The sequence below is a fragment of the Dermochelys coriacea genome, chromosome 10, assembly GCF_009764565.3.
Source record: "Dermochelys coriacea isolate rDerCor1 chromosome 10, rDerCor1.pri.v4, whole genome shotgun sequence".
In the NCBI taxonomy this organism is placed as follows: Eukaryota; Metazoa; Chordata; order Testudines; family Dermochelyidae; genus Dermochelys; species Dermochelys coriacea.
This window is the reverse complement of record NC_050077.1, coordinates 51,751,938-51,766,437: the sequence shown is the minus strand read 5'-3', so window position 1 is coordinate 51,766,437 and position 14,500 is coordinate 51,751,938. Positions and strand designations below refer to the sequence as shown.

The following is a 14,500-nucleotide window of genomic DNA, read 5'->3' as shown; positions in this document are numbered from 1 at the left end:
GGGGGTGCAGAGCTGGCTGCAGGCAGGGGGTGCGGGGGTGGCTGGAGGCAGGGGGTGCAGAGCCGGCTGCAGGCAGGGGGTGCAGAGCCGGCTGCAGGCAGGGGGTGCGGGGATGGCTGGAGGCAGGGGGTGCAGAGCCGGCTGCAGGCAGGGGGTGCGGGGGTGGCTGCAGGCAGGGGGTGCGGGGGTGGCTGCAGGCAGGGGGTGCAGAGCCGGCTGCAGGCAGGGGGTGCAGAGCCGGCTGCAGGCAGGGGGTGCGGGGGTGGCTGCAGGCAGGGGGTGCAGAGCCGGCTGCAGGCAGGGGGTGCGGGGATGGCTGGAGGCAGGGGGTGCAGAGCCGGCTGCAGGCAGGGGGTGCGGGGGTGGCTGCAGGCAGGGGGTGCAGAGCCGGCTGCAGGCAGGGGGTGCGGGGGTGGCTGGAGGCAGGGGCTGGCTGTGGGCAGGGTGGTGGGTTGCTCACAGGGAGAGCAGCAGGACGCAGCCCAGGCCCAGCAGAGCAGCCGGGGACCCACCAGGCAGCATCGGGAGCCCCAGGGCCAGGGGAGCAGCAGCAGCAACAGGGCTCGCGTTCAGGGCCAGGCGGCAGCCCACAAGGCTCCCGCAGCGCAGCGCAGCGTCCCCGGCGGCCAGAGGAGGAATCACATCACTTTCCGGCCGGAGCCCATCAAAGCCTCAGCGCCCCCTGCAGGGAAGCGGGTTAACAACCGGTTCTAAAACTGCTTCAAAATTTAACAACCAGTTCACGCGAACCCGTGAGAACCGGCTCCAGCTCACCACTGGATCAAAGCCTTGATTCAGAAAAACAACCCTATTCAGAATAGCACTTAAGCACTTGCTTAATTTTTGTTTAGTTCCAGCATATCACCATGTGTGCGAATTTTCTCTCAGGTCAGTGTTCTTGGGGGGTTTTCCACTTTCCTTTTCAGTGTGGGGTCTGGGTTGCCTGCCAGGTTCATCTGGGTATTTCTCATTTAAATCATTTCCCTGCCATTGCAGGGGCCTTGAGCACTAGTGATGTACCTTGGTCCCTCTTACTCCCTGCCTGTAGCACATACTTGTTTGGTCTTCTGAGTGCTGTAATACCTTGATCTAATTTCAGTTGTTGGATTTAGTGTGCAGGTGGCCTGTGATATACAGGAGGTCAGACTGGATGATCTGGTGGGTCCTTCTGGCCTTAAACTCTATGACAAAAAACAAACCACCCAAACAAAAACATTTTAATTGAAATAAAAATGGTCATTTAATGTAAAAAACGGTGATTCAAAATGGAAAATTTACATTTTGAATTGGTTCCAAATTTCCAGTGGGAAAGCTGAAGTTTTTCAAATCAAAGAATTTTGGTTGACATTTCTTCCAAGGAAAATTTCAGTTTTTTGAACATCTCTACTTTTTAGTAGGAAATAAACACAGCTTTGTTTATTTTAATACACATGGTTCCAGATATGATACATGATCATCAATGAATGTGTGTTCAGTGCCACATTTGTGAGGTTTACTTCATTACAGTATGTGTCTCTGTTTACAGTATGTGATTCTAGATTGCTTCTAACTTCATTTTTACGAAATTGTCTGCAAATTAAGTTCATGCTTTTCTTCTTGGTGGCTATGTATGTGAAAACCTTCAAGTATTAAAAAAACAGTTTCTAGTTATTTGAGCATTTTTAAAGTATGAATTGTATTATATCTTTTCATAACTTGAAAACAGAAAAAAAATAAAACAAGAATTTCAACAGGACAACAAATTACAACCTACAGAACAGAGGTGTTTATAAATAGAATAACCATTTCAGTGTTAGAGTGTTCCTACCCCAATGATAAATAAATATATACAGACAGACAGAAGAGTGTGTTTGTGTGTGTGTGTATAAACTTCATAATAGAAAAAGATTTACAATTATACAAGTGTGAGCAAATTAAGAGAGCTAAGAAGACATATCTTCTTACAAGGAAAGGGTATTGTTATACGCTCACTGTTAAATAACTGTTCAGTACTGGTACTAAATCCTCATAGCAAACAGCTTTCTTTAATTTTAGGTCAAACTATTTTCACTTTGCTGATCTGTAGTTTACAGACCACTGCCTTAAATGTTGTGTAGCCATTTACACCTGTGTAAAGTGAGTGCAGGATGGCTATAAAATGCTACTACCAGTCTGAATGAACAGATAATTCTGCTCTGGTAGCATTTTAATCCATTTTGCACAGATTAAATGACTACATAAAGATGCTAGGTATTGAAGAATAAGGTTCTACATGTTTCCAAGCAATAATAGCATGTACGAAATGCCAATCTAGAAAAGGCACTTAGTAATCTTTGAGCTAGTAGCAATACAGGGTATAAATGCAATGCAATTTTATCAAATTAGATGTTGAAAAAAGAGGCATCACAGAGCTGGATCATTAACTTCAACAGTAATCACTGTTAACCTTGAGGTTGTTTTGCCATTGCCACAGTACTAAGCTGCCAGTTCTAGCACTATGTATACTTATCAGCAAAAACAAACACACTTTTCAAACCAGCTAGGAAAGCATGTGCAATGGCAGAATTTATCAAGGGTATATCTCTGTCACATTAGCTGGGCAATGTTCATCCATCGATTGAGTCCTCAGTGTCCTGGCCTTCTGCTCTGGGATCCTGTTTAACATTCCCAAGCAAGTGAAAAACTTGTGTAGCATCCTAGAATATACCATACTTAACTTTACAAAATGAGTCTCAAGGGAACAGAAGCTGTAATTCTATCAGCAAAGAGTCTTTTGGAATCCTGAGACTAGAGCTCACACTGTGTACTGCTAAGGTGGTGTTTAGGAAAGCACGCAGTGTTAGACAGCTTCTCCAAATCCTAGTCCCAAACAAGGTAGATTGGTTATTCAGTACAACGCAATCAGCAGGTGCAGAGATATTTAGCACAGAAATAATAAAATGTCTGGTGAACAAACCAACAACCAGCCATCTCTAGAAAAGTCTCCTTTCCCAGAAGGCAATTTAAAAGTGGATCTCATGGCCTGCATGAAATAAGGCCACTTACACACATACTCCTCTCCATTTCTATGGAATTGCATTTAAATTGGGGTAGGTCACTAATATTATCTGTTACTTTTCAATAATGCTTTTTTGTGTCATCAGGGCCACCCCTAGCTACCTCTCACAAGCACTGGATGAAACCACAATCATAGTGCTTGTTTGGCCTGGAGTTCAGATAATAGATCACAGTACAGAGGGGCTTTTATTTCCAGTCTTAACTTATTTTCATCAGGTGCCTTGATTTCCTGGCATGCTCCCAGGCCTGGCTGTACACTTCAGAGCTTCAGTCAGATGATGCGTTCTGACAGAATAATTACATTTTTTCATTGTGAAAATATCATGGGCCATCTTGTTCTGAGATTTGTACCCTCACTTGCTTCACTTCTGCTGTCCAGGTTATTATCTTGGCCATATGCATTTCAAACCTTCCCTTCTTAAAGAAAAACAGGTGTTCACTCTGTTGTCCCTTTTTGAGTTGGGTACTAAGTAGAGATGATTTAAGGCTACAACATTTATTTCCAGATCTGAACTTCCCCAAAGTACGGATTTGTTTGAATACAGAGCTTAGGCAGAGGTTACTTCTAGTTCTATGTTCCAAGAGTTCCTGAACACCCCTGAACACATACACACAGGCAAAAACAGAGACAAAATAAAGACCCTGATTTTCCTTTGCCTTGATATATGAAACCAATATAATTTTTGGGAATTCACAGTCTTCAAAGTGGTTGAAAAACTGAGCGGGAACCAGTCCACCAGAATCAGCAAAACATTTATTGAAGTGTTTATTGGCATTTCATTTATTGGAAAAGTAAAAAAGGATGAAATCTTCCAGAAAACTGCCTTGCTGGCTGCCTGCAAGCCATGCTCATTACATGACTTCTTCTCTTTAAGAAAAAAAAAAAGAAATTAAGAGGGCTGAGGGTTAAGAGTTGATTAGGGCACTAATTTCAGTTGCATTATCAGGGATTTTAAATCCAAGTGTTAAGACCCAAAATACAATAGGAAAAACACTGTTTAAAATGGACATATTGACAAACCCGCATACATATATCAGTGCTACCAGTTCTGAATATAGTTATAACACATAGCATGGCCAGCGTTATTACACGAGACCCATTTATATGAGTCAGAACTATCTGTGTTACTCATGAGTGGTGGAGTGAAATGGAATCATATGGATTTACAGTGAGTGGGCCCATGGAATCCGATAGATTTACAGTTAGCAGGACCAAGTGCTTTAGCAGCTTCCCAGAAAAGTCCTGACAGCTTTGATTTGTTTAACAAGAGGACATTAGCCAAGATGGGGACTTACTTTCCCTCCCCCCACCCCATTTCATTAAGACACAATTTGTCAATTAAAAGGCTGAGTGCGGTCAATGCCAGCAATAGAGCGAGAGGAGCCAGCTCCAACCGATTTCGAGGCTGGTTCCATCATCTCTTTCTTTTCCAGATGAACGTTTGTATCAGCCACTTTCCTCTAGAGCCTGTCAGAAATTTTCAACACGACTTTTTTTGGTTAGGACATACTATTTTTGAAAAAGCTTTGAGCCAGGAAGGTTTTTCTGGTCCAGGATGACTTTCTGGTTAGCTAGAGCCCACCCCCAATAGTTAATAACCCAGTGGGTCATGCACTCACCAGGGATGTAGAGACCAAGGTTTGAGTCCCTTCTCCATATCAGGCAGAACAGAGACCTGAAGCTGGGTCTGCACACCCCTGGAGAGCATCCTACCTATTGGGCCATCAGCTACTCTGGGGTCTGTCTTCCTCAGACTCTCCTGTTGGAGCTGTTCCATTTGGTATAAATTAAATATCCACAGGACCAGAGCAAGAGCCTGACTCCATAGGCTGGTGGTTAGGGCACTCATGTAGTATGTGGGAGAAACAGAGACTTGAACCTGAGTCTCCTGTATCCATGCCCTAACCCCTGGGCTACAAAGTCAGTCTCTCTGGCTCAATGAATGGTTAATTATTTATACAAAGTGAAACAACTCCACTAGGAGAGACTGACTCTGTAGCCTGATGATTATGGCATGCACCTGGGTTATGGTAGACCCACTTTCAAATCCTTGATGTGGGTCTCCCACATGTCCTAAACAGTGGAGTATTGGCTTTGCTGGGATGGGTTTATCTTTTTTTTGTAATTAAAATTGTCAAAGGGTCTTGGATTCATCCCAGCACAAAACAGGAAACATTTTGAAATCTCAGAAATTCTCAAGGATGGGAAAATGGTTTCCCAACCAGGCTGCAATTTCCTGCAGACATTCCCAAGATAGCTGAAAAACAGTCCTATCGGCACTTGCTGAAGGGATGTACAGGTAGGAATCTGGGCCAAATTCTTGAGAAGGATGTAATGATTGCCTGCTTCTGCTGCATCTGTTCTCTCAAAGCCCTCAATAGTGTTGATCTTTTCTGGGCAATCAGACAACAACTCTTTGCAGCTAGAGGTGCTCTGGTCAGATATTCGATGGAGACAACCAGGGGCACCATTTCAGATTTTGATGGGTAGGGGTCAACTTTAACCATGATTCCAGGGGCTACTTAGGCAATGGAAATGTCTCTGGCTTTTTTTTGTAGATAATAACTTAGAAATTAGCTGACAGGAGCACTATATCTAATTCCTAAGAATCTCTAATATTCAACTCTAATACTAACATGTTCGGACATAGGAACATAAGAACAGCCATACTGGGTCAGACCAACGGTCCATCAAGCCAAGTATCCTGTCCTCTGACAGTGGCCAATAGCAGGTGCCCCAAAGGGAATGAACACACAGGTTATCATCAAGTGATCCATGCCCTGTCACCCAATCCCAGTTTCTGGGAAACAGAGTCTAGGGACACCATTCCTGCCCATCCTGGCTAATAGCCATTGATGGAATGATCCTCCATGAATCCATCTAGCTTCCTTTTGACCCTTGACATGACATCTTGTGTCATGTCACTTAAGGGACACTGGTTAGGTTTAAAATTTTAAAGAAATTCTTACTCTTGAATATAACCATAGAAACAATTGTAGAAAAATCTAGATTTTTAAATCTTATCTAGGGCTACATATTTTATATGCATTGGCTCAGGGATTATATTTTCTGGCATATTCTGAACAGTTCTGAACACAATAAGAACACAAGAATGTCCATAATGGGTGAGACCAAAGGTCCATCTAGCCCAGTGTCCTGTCTTCCAACAGAGGCCAATGCCTGGTGCGTTAGAAGGAATTAATGGAACAGTTAATCATCAAATGATCCATCCCGTCGCCAATTCCCAGCTTCTGGCAAACAGAGGCTAGGAATACAAGAATACAGTATCATGAATAATACAAATCATGACAATAATCATCGACTTTATGGACTCTATGGCTGCAATTTCTATTCTTTGTTCTGAAATTGGTTTGAATACAGCTGTAACGCTAAGAATTTAAGGCATAAGTACATACTGATATGACATTTTCTCATCCCTTCCTTTTCTCAAACTCGGATAAAAAATGACAAAACAAAATGGTTTTCAGCTAAAATATAAAATTTCACAGCAGCCATTGCTCTACAACCCAGGGCAGAACCTGCCACCCCTTGGGGGTTAAGTGACCTCCTCTCATCTGACTCTCATTCTTCATCCTTCCTGACCTCTGTGCTGCTTTTTATGCTGTCAGCCAAGACATCCTTCCCAATGGCCAGGGACCGTTTGCTGGAGTGTCAGAGAACTGGCCTTCTTGGTTTTGCTCCCATCTATCAAAGTCCTCTTTTTTTGCAGCATGCAGCAGAGAGAAAGGCTGGTCCAGTGAATAGAGAGCTATCCCTGAGATACAGGGGTTCTACTCCCCTCCGTCCCCGCCTCATGGACTTCCAGTATGACCTCAGGCCAGTGCCTTAGGGACAGAGTTTCAAAGGCTTTTAGGCACCCAAAGATGCAGCGAGGCATCTAGTGGGGCTTACAAAGCACTTAACCTAAGTGCTTTTGAAAATCTCATTAGGTGCCTAAATACCTTTGAACATCTGGCTTTTAGTCCCTCTGTGCCCCATCTGTACAATGGGGATAACAGCACTGCTCTACTTCACCAAGGGGCTGTGAGGAGAAATAAGTTACAGATTCTAAGGTGCACAGATACTACAGTGATGGGGCTACATAAGTACCACCGGTAGAGAGGGAACTTATGTATACTACTGCTATCCCTTCTCTGGGTTTTGGCCCCTTCTTTTCACCTATCCCCCTTACATGTCTCTGTTTTCTGAATGTAACCTTGGCTAAGACAGGGCTTGGCTGTATTTCTTCTGAGTTTCCTGCATTCTGTCTTCACTTCCAGATCCTTAATTTAATTGCCAGCCCTTTCTTATCTTAATCACCCTGCCGCTGTTCATAAACAAAATGCTGACTCCCTGCCCCTGGAACACAAGATGAGACCAGCACCACTCCTCTGATGAATACATTCCTCACATTCCACATTCAGCATGTCTACATTGGCAGAGTTACAGCATCGGGAGTTACCGCGCTGCTCAGAGAGCGCTGAAGGGAAACCGCTGTTGTGTGTTCACACTGTCAGCTGCCTGCGCAATAGCATATTCACACTTGCGGCATTTGCAGTGGTATTCGGAGCGGTGCACTCTGGGCAGCTATCCCACAGAGCACCTCTTTCTCTTCTGCCGCTAAAACTTGTGGGAAGGCGGAGGGGATCATGGGAGATCCTGGGTCCTGTCCCAATGACCCGTGATGCATTGCTTCGCATCTCAGCAATCCCTGTGCTTCTGTCCACATTTGGCAGCATCTTTCAACGGTTTGTGTATGGTGTGCCGGAATGAATCCCGAATTGTTGACCAGTATACTGCTCACTCTGACCAACACGTCACGAGTGGCAGTGGAGTAATTCCTTAAACTACAGAGGCAAAAGGAGTGTGACATTGATCTTGCCACACGTAGTAGCTACGACATGAGATGCTTGTGGCATTCACAGAGGTGCTGACCACAGTGGAATGCCACTTTTGGGCTTGGGAACAAGCACTGAGTGGTGGGGTCACATCATGATGCATGTCTGGGATGATGAGCAGTGGCTGCAGAACTTTTGGATGAGGAAACCCACATTCATGGACTGTGTGATGAGCTCACCCCAGCCCCGTAGTGCAAGGACATGAGAATGAGAGTTGCCCTGTCATTGGAAAAGCGTGTGACGATTGCACTGTGGAAGCTGGCTACTCCAGACTGCTACCGATCAGTCGCTAATCAGTTCGGAATGGGAAAGTCGACCGTTGGACTCGTGTTGACGGAAGTTTGCAGGGCCATTGGAATCATAGACTTTAAGGTCAGAAGGAACCATTATGATCGTCTAGTCTGACTTCCTCCACAACGCAGGCCACAGAATCTCACCCATCCTGCTCCAAAAGATTGTGACTCTGGGCAACGTGCATGACATTGTACATTGCTTTGCGCAAATGGGGTTCCCTAACTGCAGAGGGGCAATAGATGGCATGCATATTACTATTCTGGCACGAGACCACATAGCCACTGAGTACATTAATCGCAAAGGGTATTTCTCAATGGTTCTCCAGGTGCTTGTGGATCACCGTGGGCGTTTCACAGACATTAATACAGGCTAGTCCGGAAAGGTGCATGACACATGCATCTTTTGGAACACTGGCCTGTTCAGGAAGCTGCAAACAGGGACTTTCTTCCCTGACCAGAAGATCACCCTATGGGAAGTTGAAATGTCCATTGTGATCCTGGGAGACCCGCCTACCCTTTAATGCCATGGCTTATGAAGCCATACATGGGGCAACTTGACAGCAGCAAGTAGCAGTTCAACAACAGTCTGAGCAAGTGTCGAGTGAGTGTGCTTTGGGCCATTTAAAGGCCTACTGGCGCTGCCTCAATGGGAAGCTGGACCTGACCAATGACAATATTCCTATGCTTATAGCTGTGTGCTGTACGCTCCATAATGTGTGTGAAGGGAAGGGTGAAAGCTTCACTCAGGGCTGGACCGCAGAGGCTCAGCGCCTGGAGGCTGAATTTGAACAGCCAGAGACCAGGACTATTAGAGGGGCACAGCACAGGGCCATAAGGATCAGGGATGACTTGAGGCACCAATTTGAAGCTGATTTGTTGCTATGCTTGGGAGTGCAGTTCTTGTAATGCTAGGAGGTGACTAGTGCACATGATGCAATATGTGGATTTAACATAATTGTATGTTGCTTTTCAGTTCTCTTTTTGCTTTCAATTAATAGAATAAAGATTGCTTTCAAACCAACACAATTCTTTTATTAAAAGACAACAACTGGAGGAGAGAGTCAAACATAAAAAAACCATCAGCAGTGAGGGGGATGGGGGGAAGGGACAGTCCCAGGAGGAGGAGGGGTCCCAGGATGGCTAAAGATTTGTGTGTGTCCAGGGATTATATCCAACCTTCTCCTTTGGAGTACAATGCAGCGGGTACTGTACTTTTGCAGGGCCAAATTGCAGAGGGATAAGTGTTGAGTGCAGTGGGTAGTGGGAGTCTGCAGTGCTGGACTGCAAGGAGGGAAGAGTGGAATGCACAGGTATAGACTAGAGCCAGGAGATTGATAAGAACGTGCTGGCAGTGTGTGTGGGGTGCTTGGAAAGAGTTTTGTGACAGCGGCTGCATGGGAGGGCGGACGCGGAGCTGCTCGGTTTAAAGAGCTAGTATCACCTGGAGCGTGTCCACTTGGTGCTCTATAAGCTTTAAGAGCTGCTCCGTGGCTTCATTCTGGAATGCCGCATTCTCCTTTTTGTCCTTCTTGCTGTCCCACCGCTCCTTCAATTCCCGTTTCTTGGTGGCGGAGTGCATCATAACCTCATGGAGAAAGTCCTCCTTAGTTCTTCTTGGCTGCTTTCTAATTCTGCACAGCCATTCCACTGCCGATAACAAAGAGGGAGGCTGGGCTCCCAAAGTAATCTCTGTGAAGTTTAAACGCAACATTTTACAGAAACAGTATTGTTTGCAACACAGACAACACTGATTCAGTGCTTTAAAACACAGCCAGTACTCACACACCTGACACTAACTGGCTGACTCCAGGCAAGCACACATGAGCCACAAGACCCCCAAAATGGTGAGTAGCCGCAGGAGCAGGGTAAATCATTCTTTCTGGACCCTGCTGCTGTACACTGGGCATGTGGCTCTTGGGGACAGCCAGCACTTTAGCGGGGGCCTGATAATCCTTCCTGTCCCCACACTTTCCACAGGATGTGATCATTATGGAAGACATCTCGCTGCTGAGGGTGAGCAGGGAATCAAAGGAGGATCTTCTCCAAGCCTGCAGCTTCTACCCTGGCCCCTATGCGGCTCGCCTGTGTGCAAAAATGGTCCCCCCCACCCCGTGATGGCACAGTGGCGCGGGAAAGTTATCATTAATGGGGCAAGAAACAAAGCAGCTCTGCTGAAGAACATGCAACAGCAGATTCTCATGGAGATACTGGGCAGTTTCCTGGAGATCTCTGAGGGAGATTCCTGTGAAGTGAGGGAGTCAATCAACAGCCTGTTCTGTCGCTCAGACTAGGCATGCAGGGGAGACAAGCCTGCTCTCTGCAACCCTCCTTCCCCCAACAACTTTCTTCAGTGATTCCCAAAATCAGATCCACCTACCAGAGGCCTCCTCTCCTCTTTGCACTTCACCAATCTCTGACAGCTTGACTGGCCAGCTTCCTCCAGGGTAGAAAAGAGCTGCTGACTGCATGCATCTCTGACCTCTGAGTCATCCTCTGCCTCTAGGTCCCCCTCCCCATCCTCATCCAAGATTTCCTCCTCCTGGCTCAGTCCACTCTCAACAGGCATTCAAGCCACCAAAGTATTCACAGTGGTCTTCACAGTGGAGGTGGGGTCGCTGCCAAGTATCACGCCCAGCTCTTTGTAGAACTGGCAGCTCGTGGACGCAGTATTGGAGCAGTGGTTTGCCTCCCGCACCTTGTGGTAAGCATTCTGCAGCTTCTTCACTTTGACCCTATATTGCAAGGTGTCCCGGTCATGGCCCTTTTCTGTCATGCATCGTGAACTCTGTCCATAGGTATCATAATTCCTACAGGAGCGCAGCTGGGACTGGACAGCTCTCTCTCCCCAAATGCTGATGAAGTCCAGCAGCTCGGCATTGCTCCAAGTGGGAAATCGTTGGGTGCATGGAGCAGGCATGGCCACCTGGAAAGATGTACTGAGACCACTGCACGCATCACTGAACAAACAGGAAGGGGACTTCCAAAATTCCAAGAAATTTATGGGGTGCGGATAACGGTTGCTCACATGAGGGCAGGGCAGTTGAGTTCAAATCCATGGCCAGAGAGGAAAGAACAGGCATTGTGGGACACCTCCCGGAGGCCAATTGCAGCACTATAATCGACCATGGTGTCTGCACTGGCACCACAGCGCTGTAGTCAAGGCACAGAACGCTCTATGCCTCTCGTTGGATGGGTTTTTTTTTTAAAGCACTACAACTGTGCAGTTTCTGTGCACTGAGTGCCTTGGCAGTGTGTACACCTCCGGAGTTACAACACAGAAAGCTACTTTACTGCACAGAAACTTGCCAGTGTAGACAGGGCCTCAGGCTGCAGGGAAGTTAAGAGCTCTGCCTGGAGCTAGGACATCCACTGGGAGCAGAGCTCCTGTACAAAACTCGGCGGGGGATGGGGGGAGGGCTAGATCCCCCCCAGAGACAACCTGGGTTGATTAGAACTTTACACATCTAGTACAATATACTGGACAGAATTTGCAGATGCTATGGGGGAGGATGAGAAGGAATCCAAAGAACCTCTATCATAACCTCAATATAAGATTATTCTGACACTTGTGCGCTAGCATTTTTTCACGGCCAGTAAGAATACATCCCACTTTTGTCTCTCTCTAGCCTTGAAGTTTTTTATCCTATATTATGGGGAGGAGAAAGCTGCTGAGAGCATTTATTGTTAAATCTATTATGGGATGTTGGCCCCCTCAATCTGGAAGTCCTTTCTCAAACTTGAGCCTCCCTCATGCAAGAGTAACAAATAAAGATACTAGTCAAAGGTGCACCACTAGATCAGTAACACTCAAGGGCACATAATACTTCATTGATATGCTGTGAACCACAAGCAAAAGCCACATACAAATGTTATCACAGCAGCCAGCTACGCTAAGAATGCAACCTCATGGACAAAGTCAAACTTTGGGGTTTTGAAAAGAAAAAGCAAATGCCAGCTGCTCTCTCTTTTTAATGAATGCTGAAATTCTCATCTATGAGTTCTGAATGCTGGTGAGCATCTGCCTGCTCATCGCTGATCTCTCTAATCTAGGTATTTAGCCAGATTACCATGGTGACGAATTGAATGTGTGTTCCCACCACTGGGACCACTTAGTGTCAGGGATTATTACAGCCATTATTACAACCCTTCAAATGGATCCAGCAGATGGGAGGACAACAGTTCCAGGGCTGATGTTTCTGAAAACAATAGAAAGGTACCAGGCTGAAGGAGGTGCCTCTCCTATCACCTGACTATTGAATCGAAGTTGGGGGAAGGTCCTGCTCCCAATCCCTGGTAATGATGATCTTACTCCTCTGGTAACCAATGGTCCATGTAGCCCAGTAGCCTGTCTTCCAACAGTAACCAGTGCCAGGTGGGCAGCTATGGTCAGAGGTCTCCACTGAAGAAGTGCATTTGGAGAGCCCTTCCTCCTTTCCATGTGGTTCTGTGGATGCTTCCCCATTTCAGCTCAACCTCAGAGCTATCAGCCAGAGAGGCCTAATAGTTCCTAGCTGTCAGCCAGCCATCAAAGAACCCCTCCCTCCCATCACCCAGGGGAACTACACTGAGCATAGACAGTGGAGAGGCAAAGAGAGTCAGTCAAAAGGCACTTATTTGAACGGTTTATCAGCATTACGCTTCCCTGTAGAGAGCACTGGAGTGAGTGCTCTTAAGGAGGAAAAGTAATATTTTCTTCATCATTAAGAAAGTTATTCTCTCATTTGTTTTTATAAGAATCCTACAGAAGCTTGAAACTCAATTCTACTTCCAAAACAAAGGGTTCTGTGATTTGTTGGATAATGAGCAGCTAGCTTGTAGCTAGAATGAACAGATGTGTTGCTGTTGACAGATTTTATTTTTAAAGGAAAAAGGTCACTGAAATGTTGGTTTTTGAGTTTGTTTTTTTTTTAAAGAAAAAACACAGTTACACAGGACCTTAAAAACAGATGCAAGAAAATCAGAGGTAGATCAAATTTGGGGCTATCTGGCCTTGAGAACATCCCTTTAGGCTGAACTTTAAGAGAAAAGTGTAAATTTAAGGAATGCCCACAGCCATTAATGTGCTTTACTCTTTAACCTCGCTCTGCTCCCTGAAGAGTCATTCAGAAACCTCTCTTTCCACTCTTCCTGCAGTGGATCAGTGATGACCACAAAAAACGGCACAGGAAGTGAAAGCTGATGGTAAATAGATAAATTCCATCTCCTCCTGCTGAGTCATTTTTACAAACTGTTTTATCTTTCATGAAATAAAATGGGTGCCTCCCCTCATTTTATGAAAATCTCAGATGTTACTTTTGCTTGAAGTACTCAGAGGTCTCTTCTGTGGCCCCCATGCTACTGTATGTTGTCTATATTGTTAGAGGAACATACTACCTACATTCAAAAGAACATAAAATCTTCTTTGTAGGAACAGAGAGATGCGGTTTTAAGGGTGTTGAGGTTTCAGGCCCCTGGTGTGTGTTTGTAATTATGCCATTAGCATATTGAAAAAAATTGCCCTGCCTCTTTAAGTATGTTAAATACAGCAAGGAAAAAGAGAGAGAAATGATTATAGAAATTTATTATAAGTGTGCCTTGCAGCTTGTGTTTGAAAAACTGCTCAAGCTTAATATATGTATAATAATAATATAGTTTAATCTAATGTGCAGATTAAAAAAACAATTGAAAGAGTAATTAACAGATTATTTGCTTTGAGATATTTAAAGGGACCTTCAGAGTTTGCCTCTGTTTTTAATATCTTCTTAGATGCTTGAAATTATGTTTTCTTTAGTACTTGATGGCTCAGAGATTAGTCTCAGAAAAGAGAGTTTTCCCCCACACTTAAAAAGACCCCATCTCTTGTTTCTGAATAAGGCTACAATTACCACCCCAGGAAGAGTAAGATGGGATCAAAGGAGATGCCCTGGCTGACAGCACTTTCCTAAAAAGTCTCAAACCTCAAAGGAAGTGTTGTGCAGGAAGTTTTCAAGTGAGGGTCACAGACCACATTTACATTAATAGTTTATATATCAAGGGTCAACTTGCAGCAAGTCAAGAGAACCCCAGCTGCCTCTCATCACTACTTCCTATCTGAACGGTAAGGAAAGTCTAATATGAAAAAAGTTCAGTAATTTAAAAAACAAACCAACCACACATGCCACCCACAGAATGGAGGATCAGGTCCAATATATAGTCCAGGACTTAGCAAATGGGAGACCAGGGTTCAATTCCCTGCTTTGCCAGAGACTACTTGCATGAATGTGGGCAAATCACTTACTCTCTCTGTGCCTCAT

The 14,500-nt window shown here is 45.2% G+C and overlaps 1 long non-coding RNA gene across 1 annotated transcript; it reads left to right on the top strand.

Annotated features, from left to right (window-relative positions):
• Positions 1–1,972: 1,972 nt before the first annotated feature.
• LOC122455981 lies at positions 1,973–7,694 on the top strand. Its single transcript, XR_006274539.1, has 3 exons — positions 1,973–1,983; positions 4,766–4,775; positions 7,462–7,694. It is a non-coding gene; the product is annotated as an uncharacterized LOC122455981 (long non-coding RNA).
• The last annotated feature ends 6,806 nt before the right edge of the window (positions 7,695–14,500 follow it).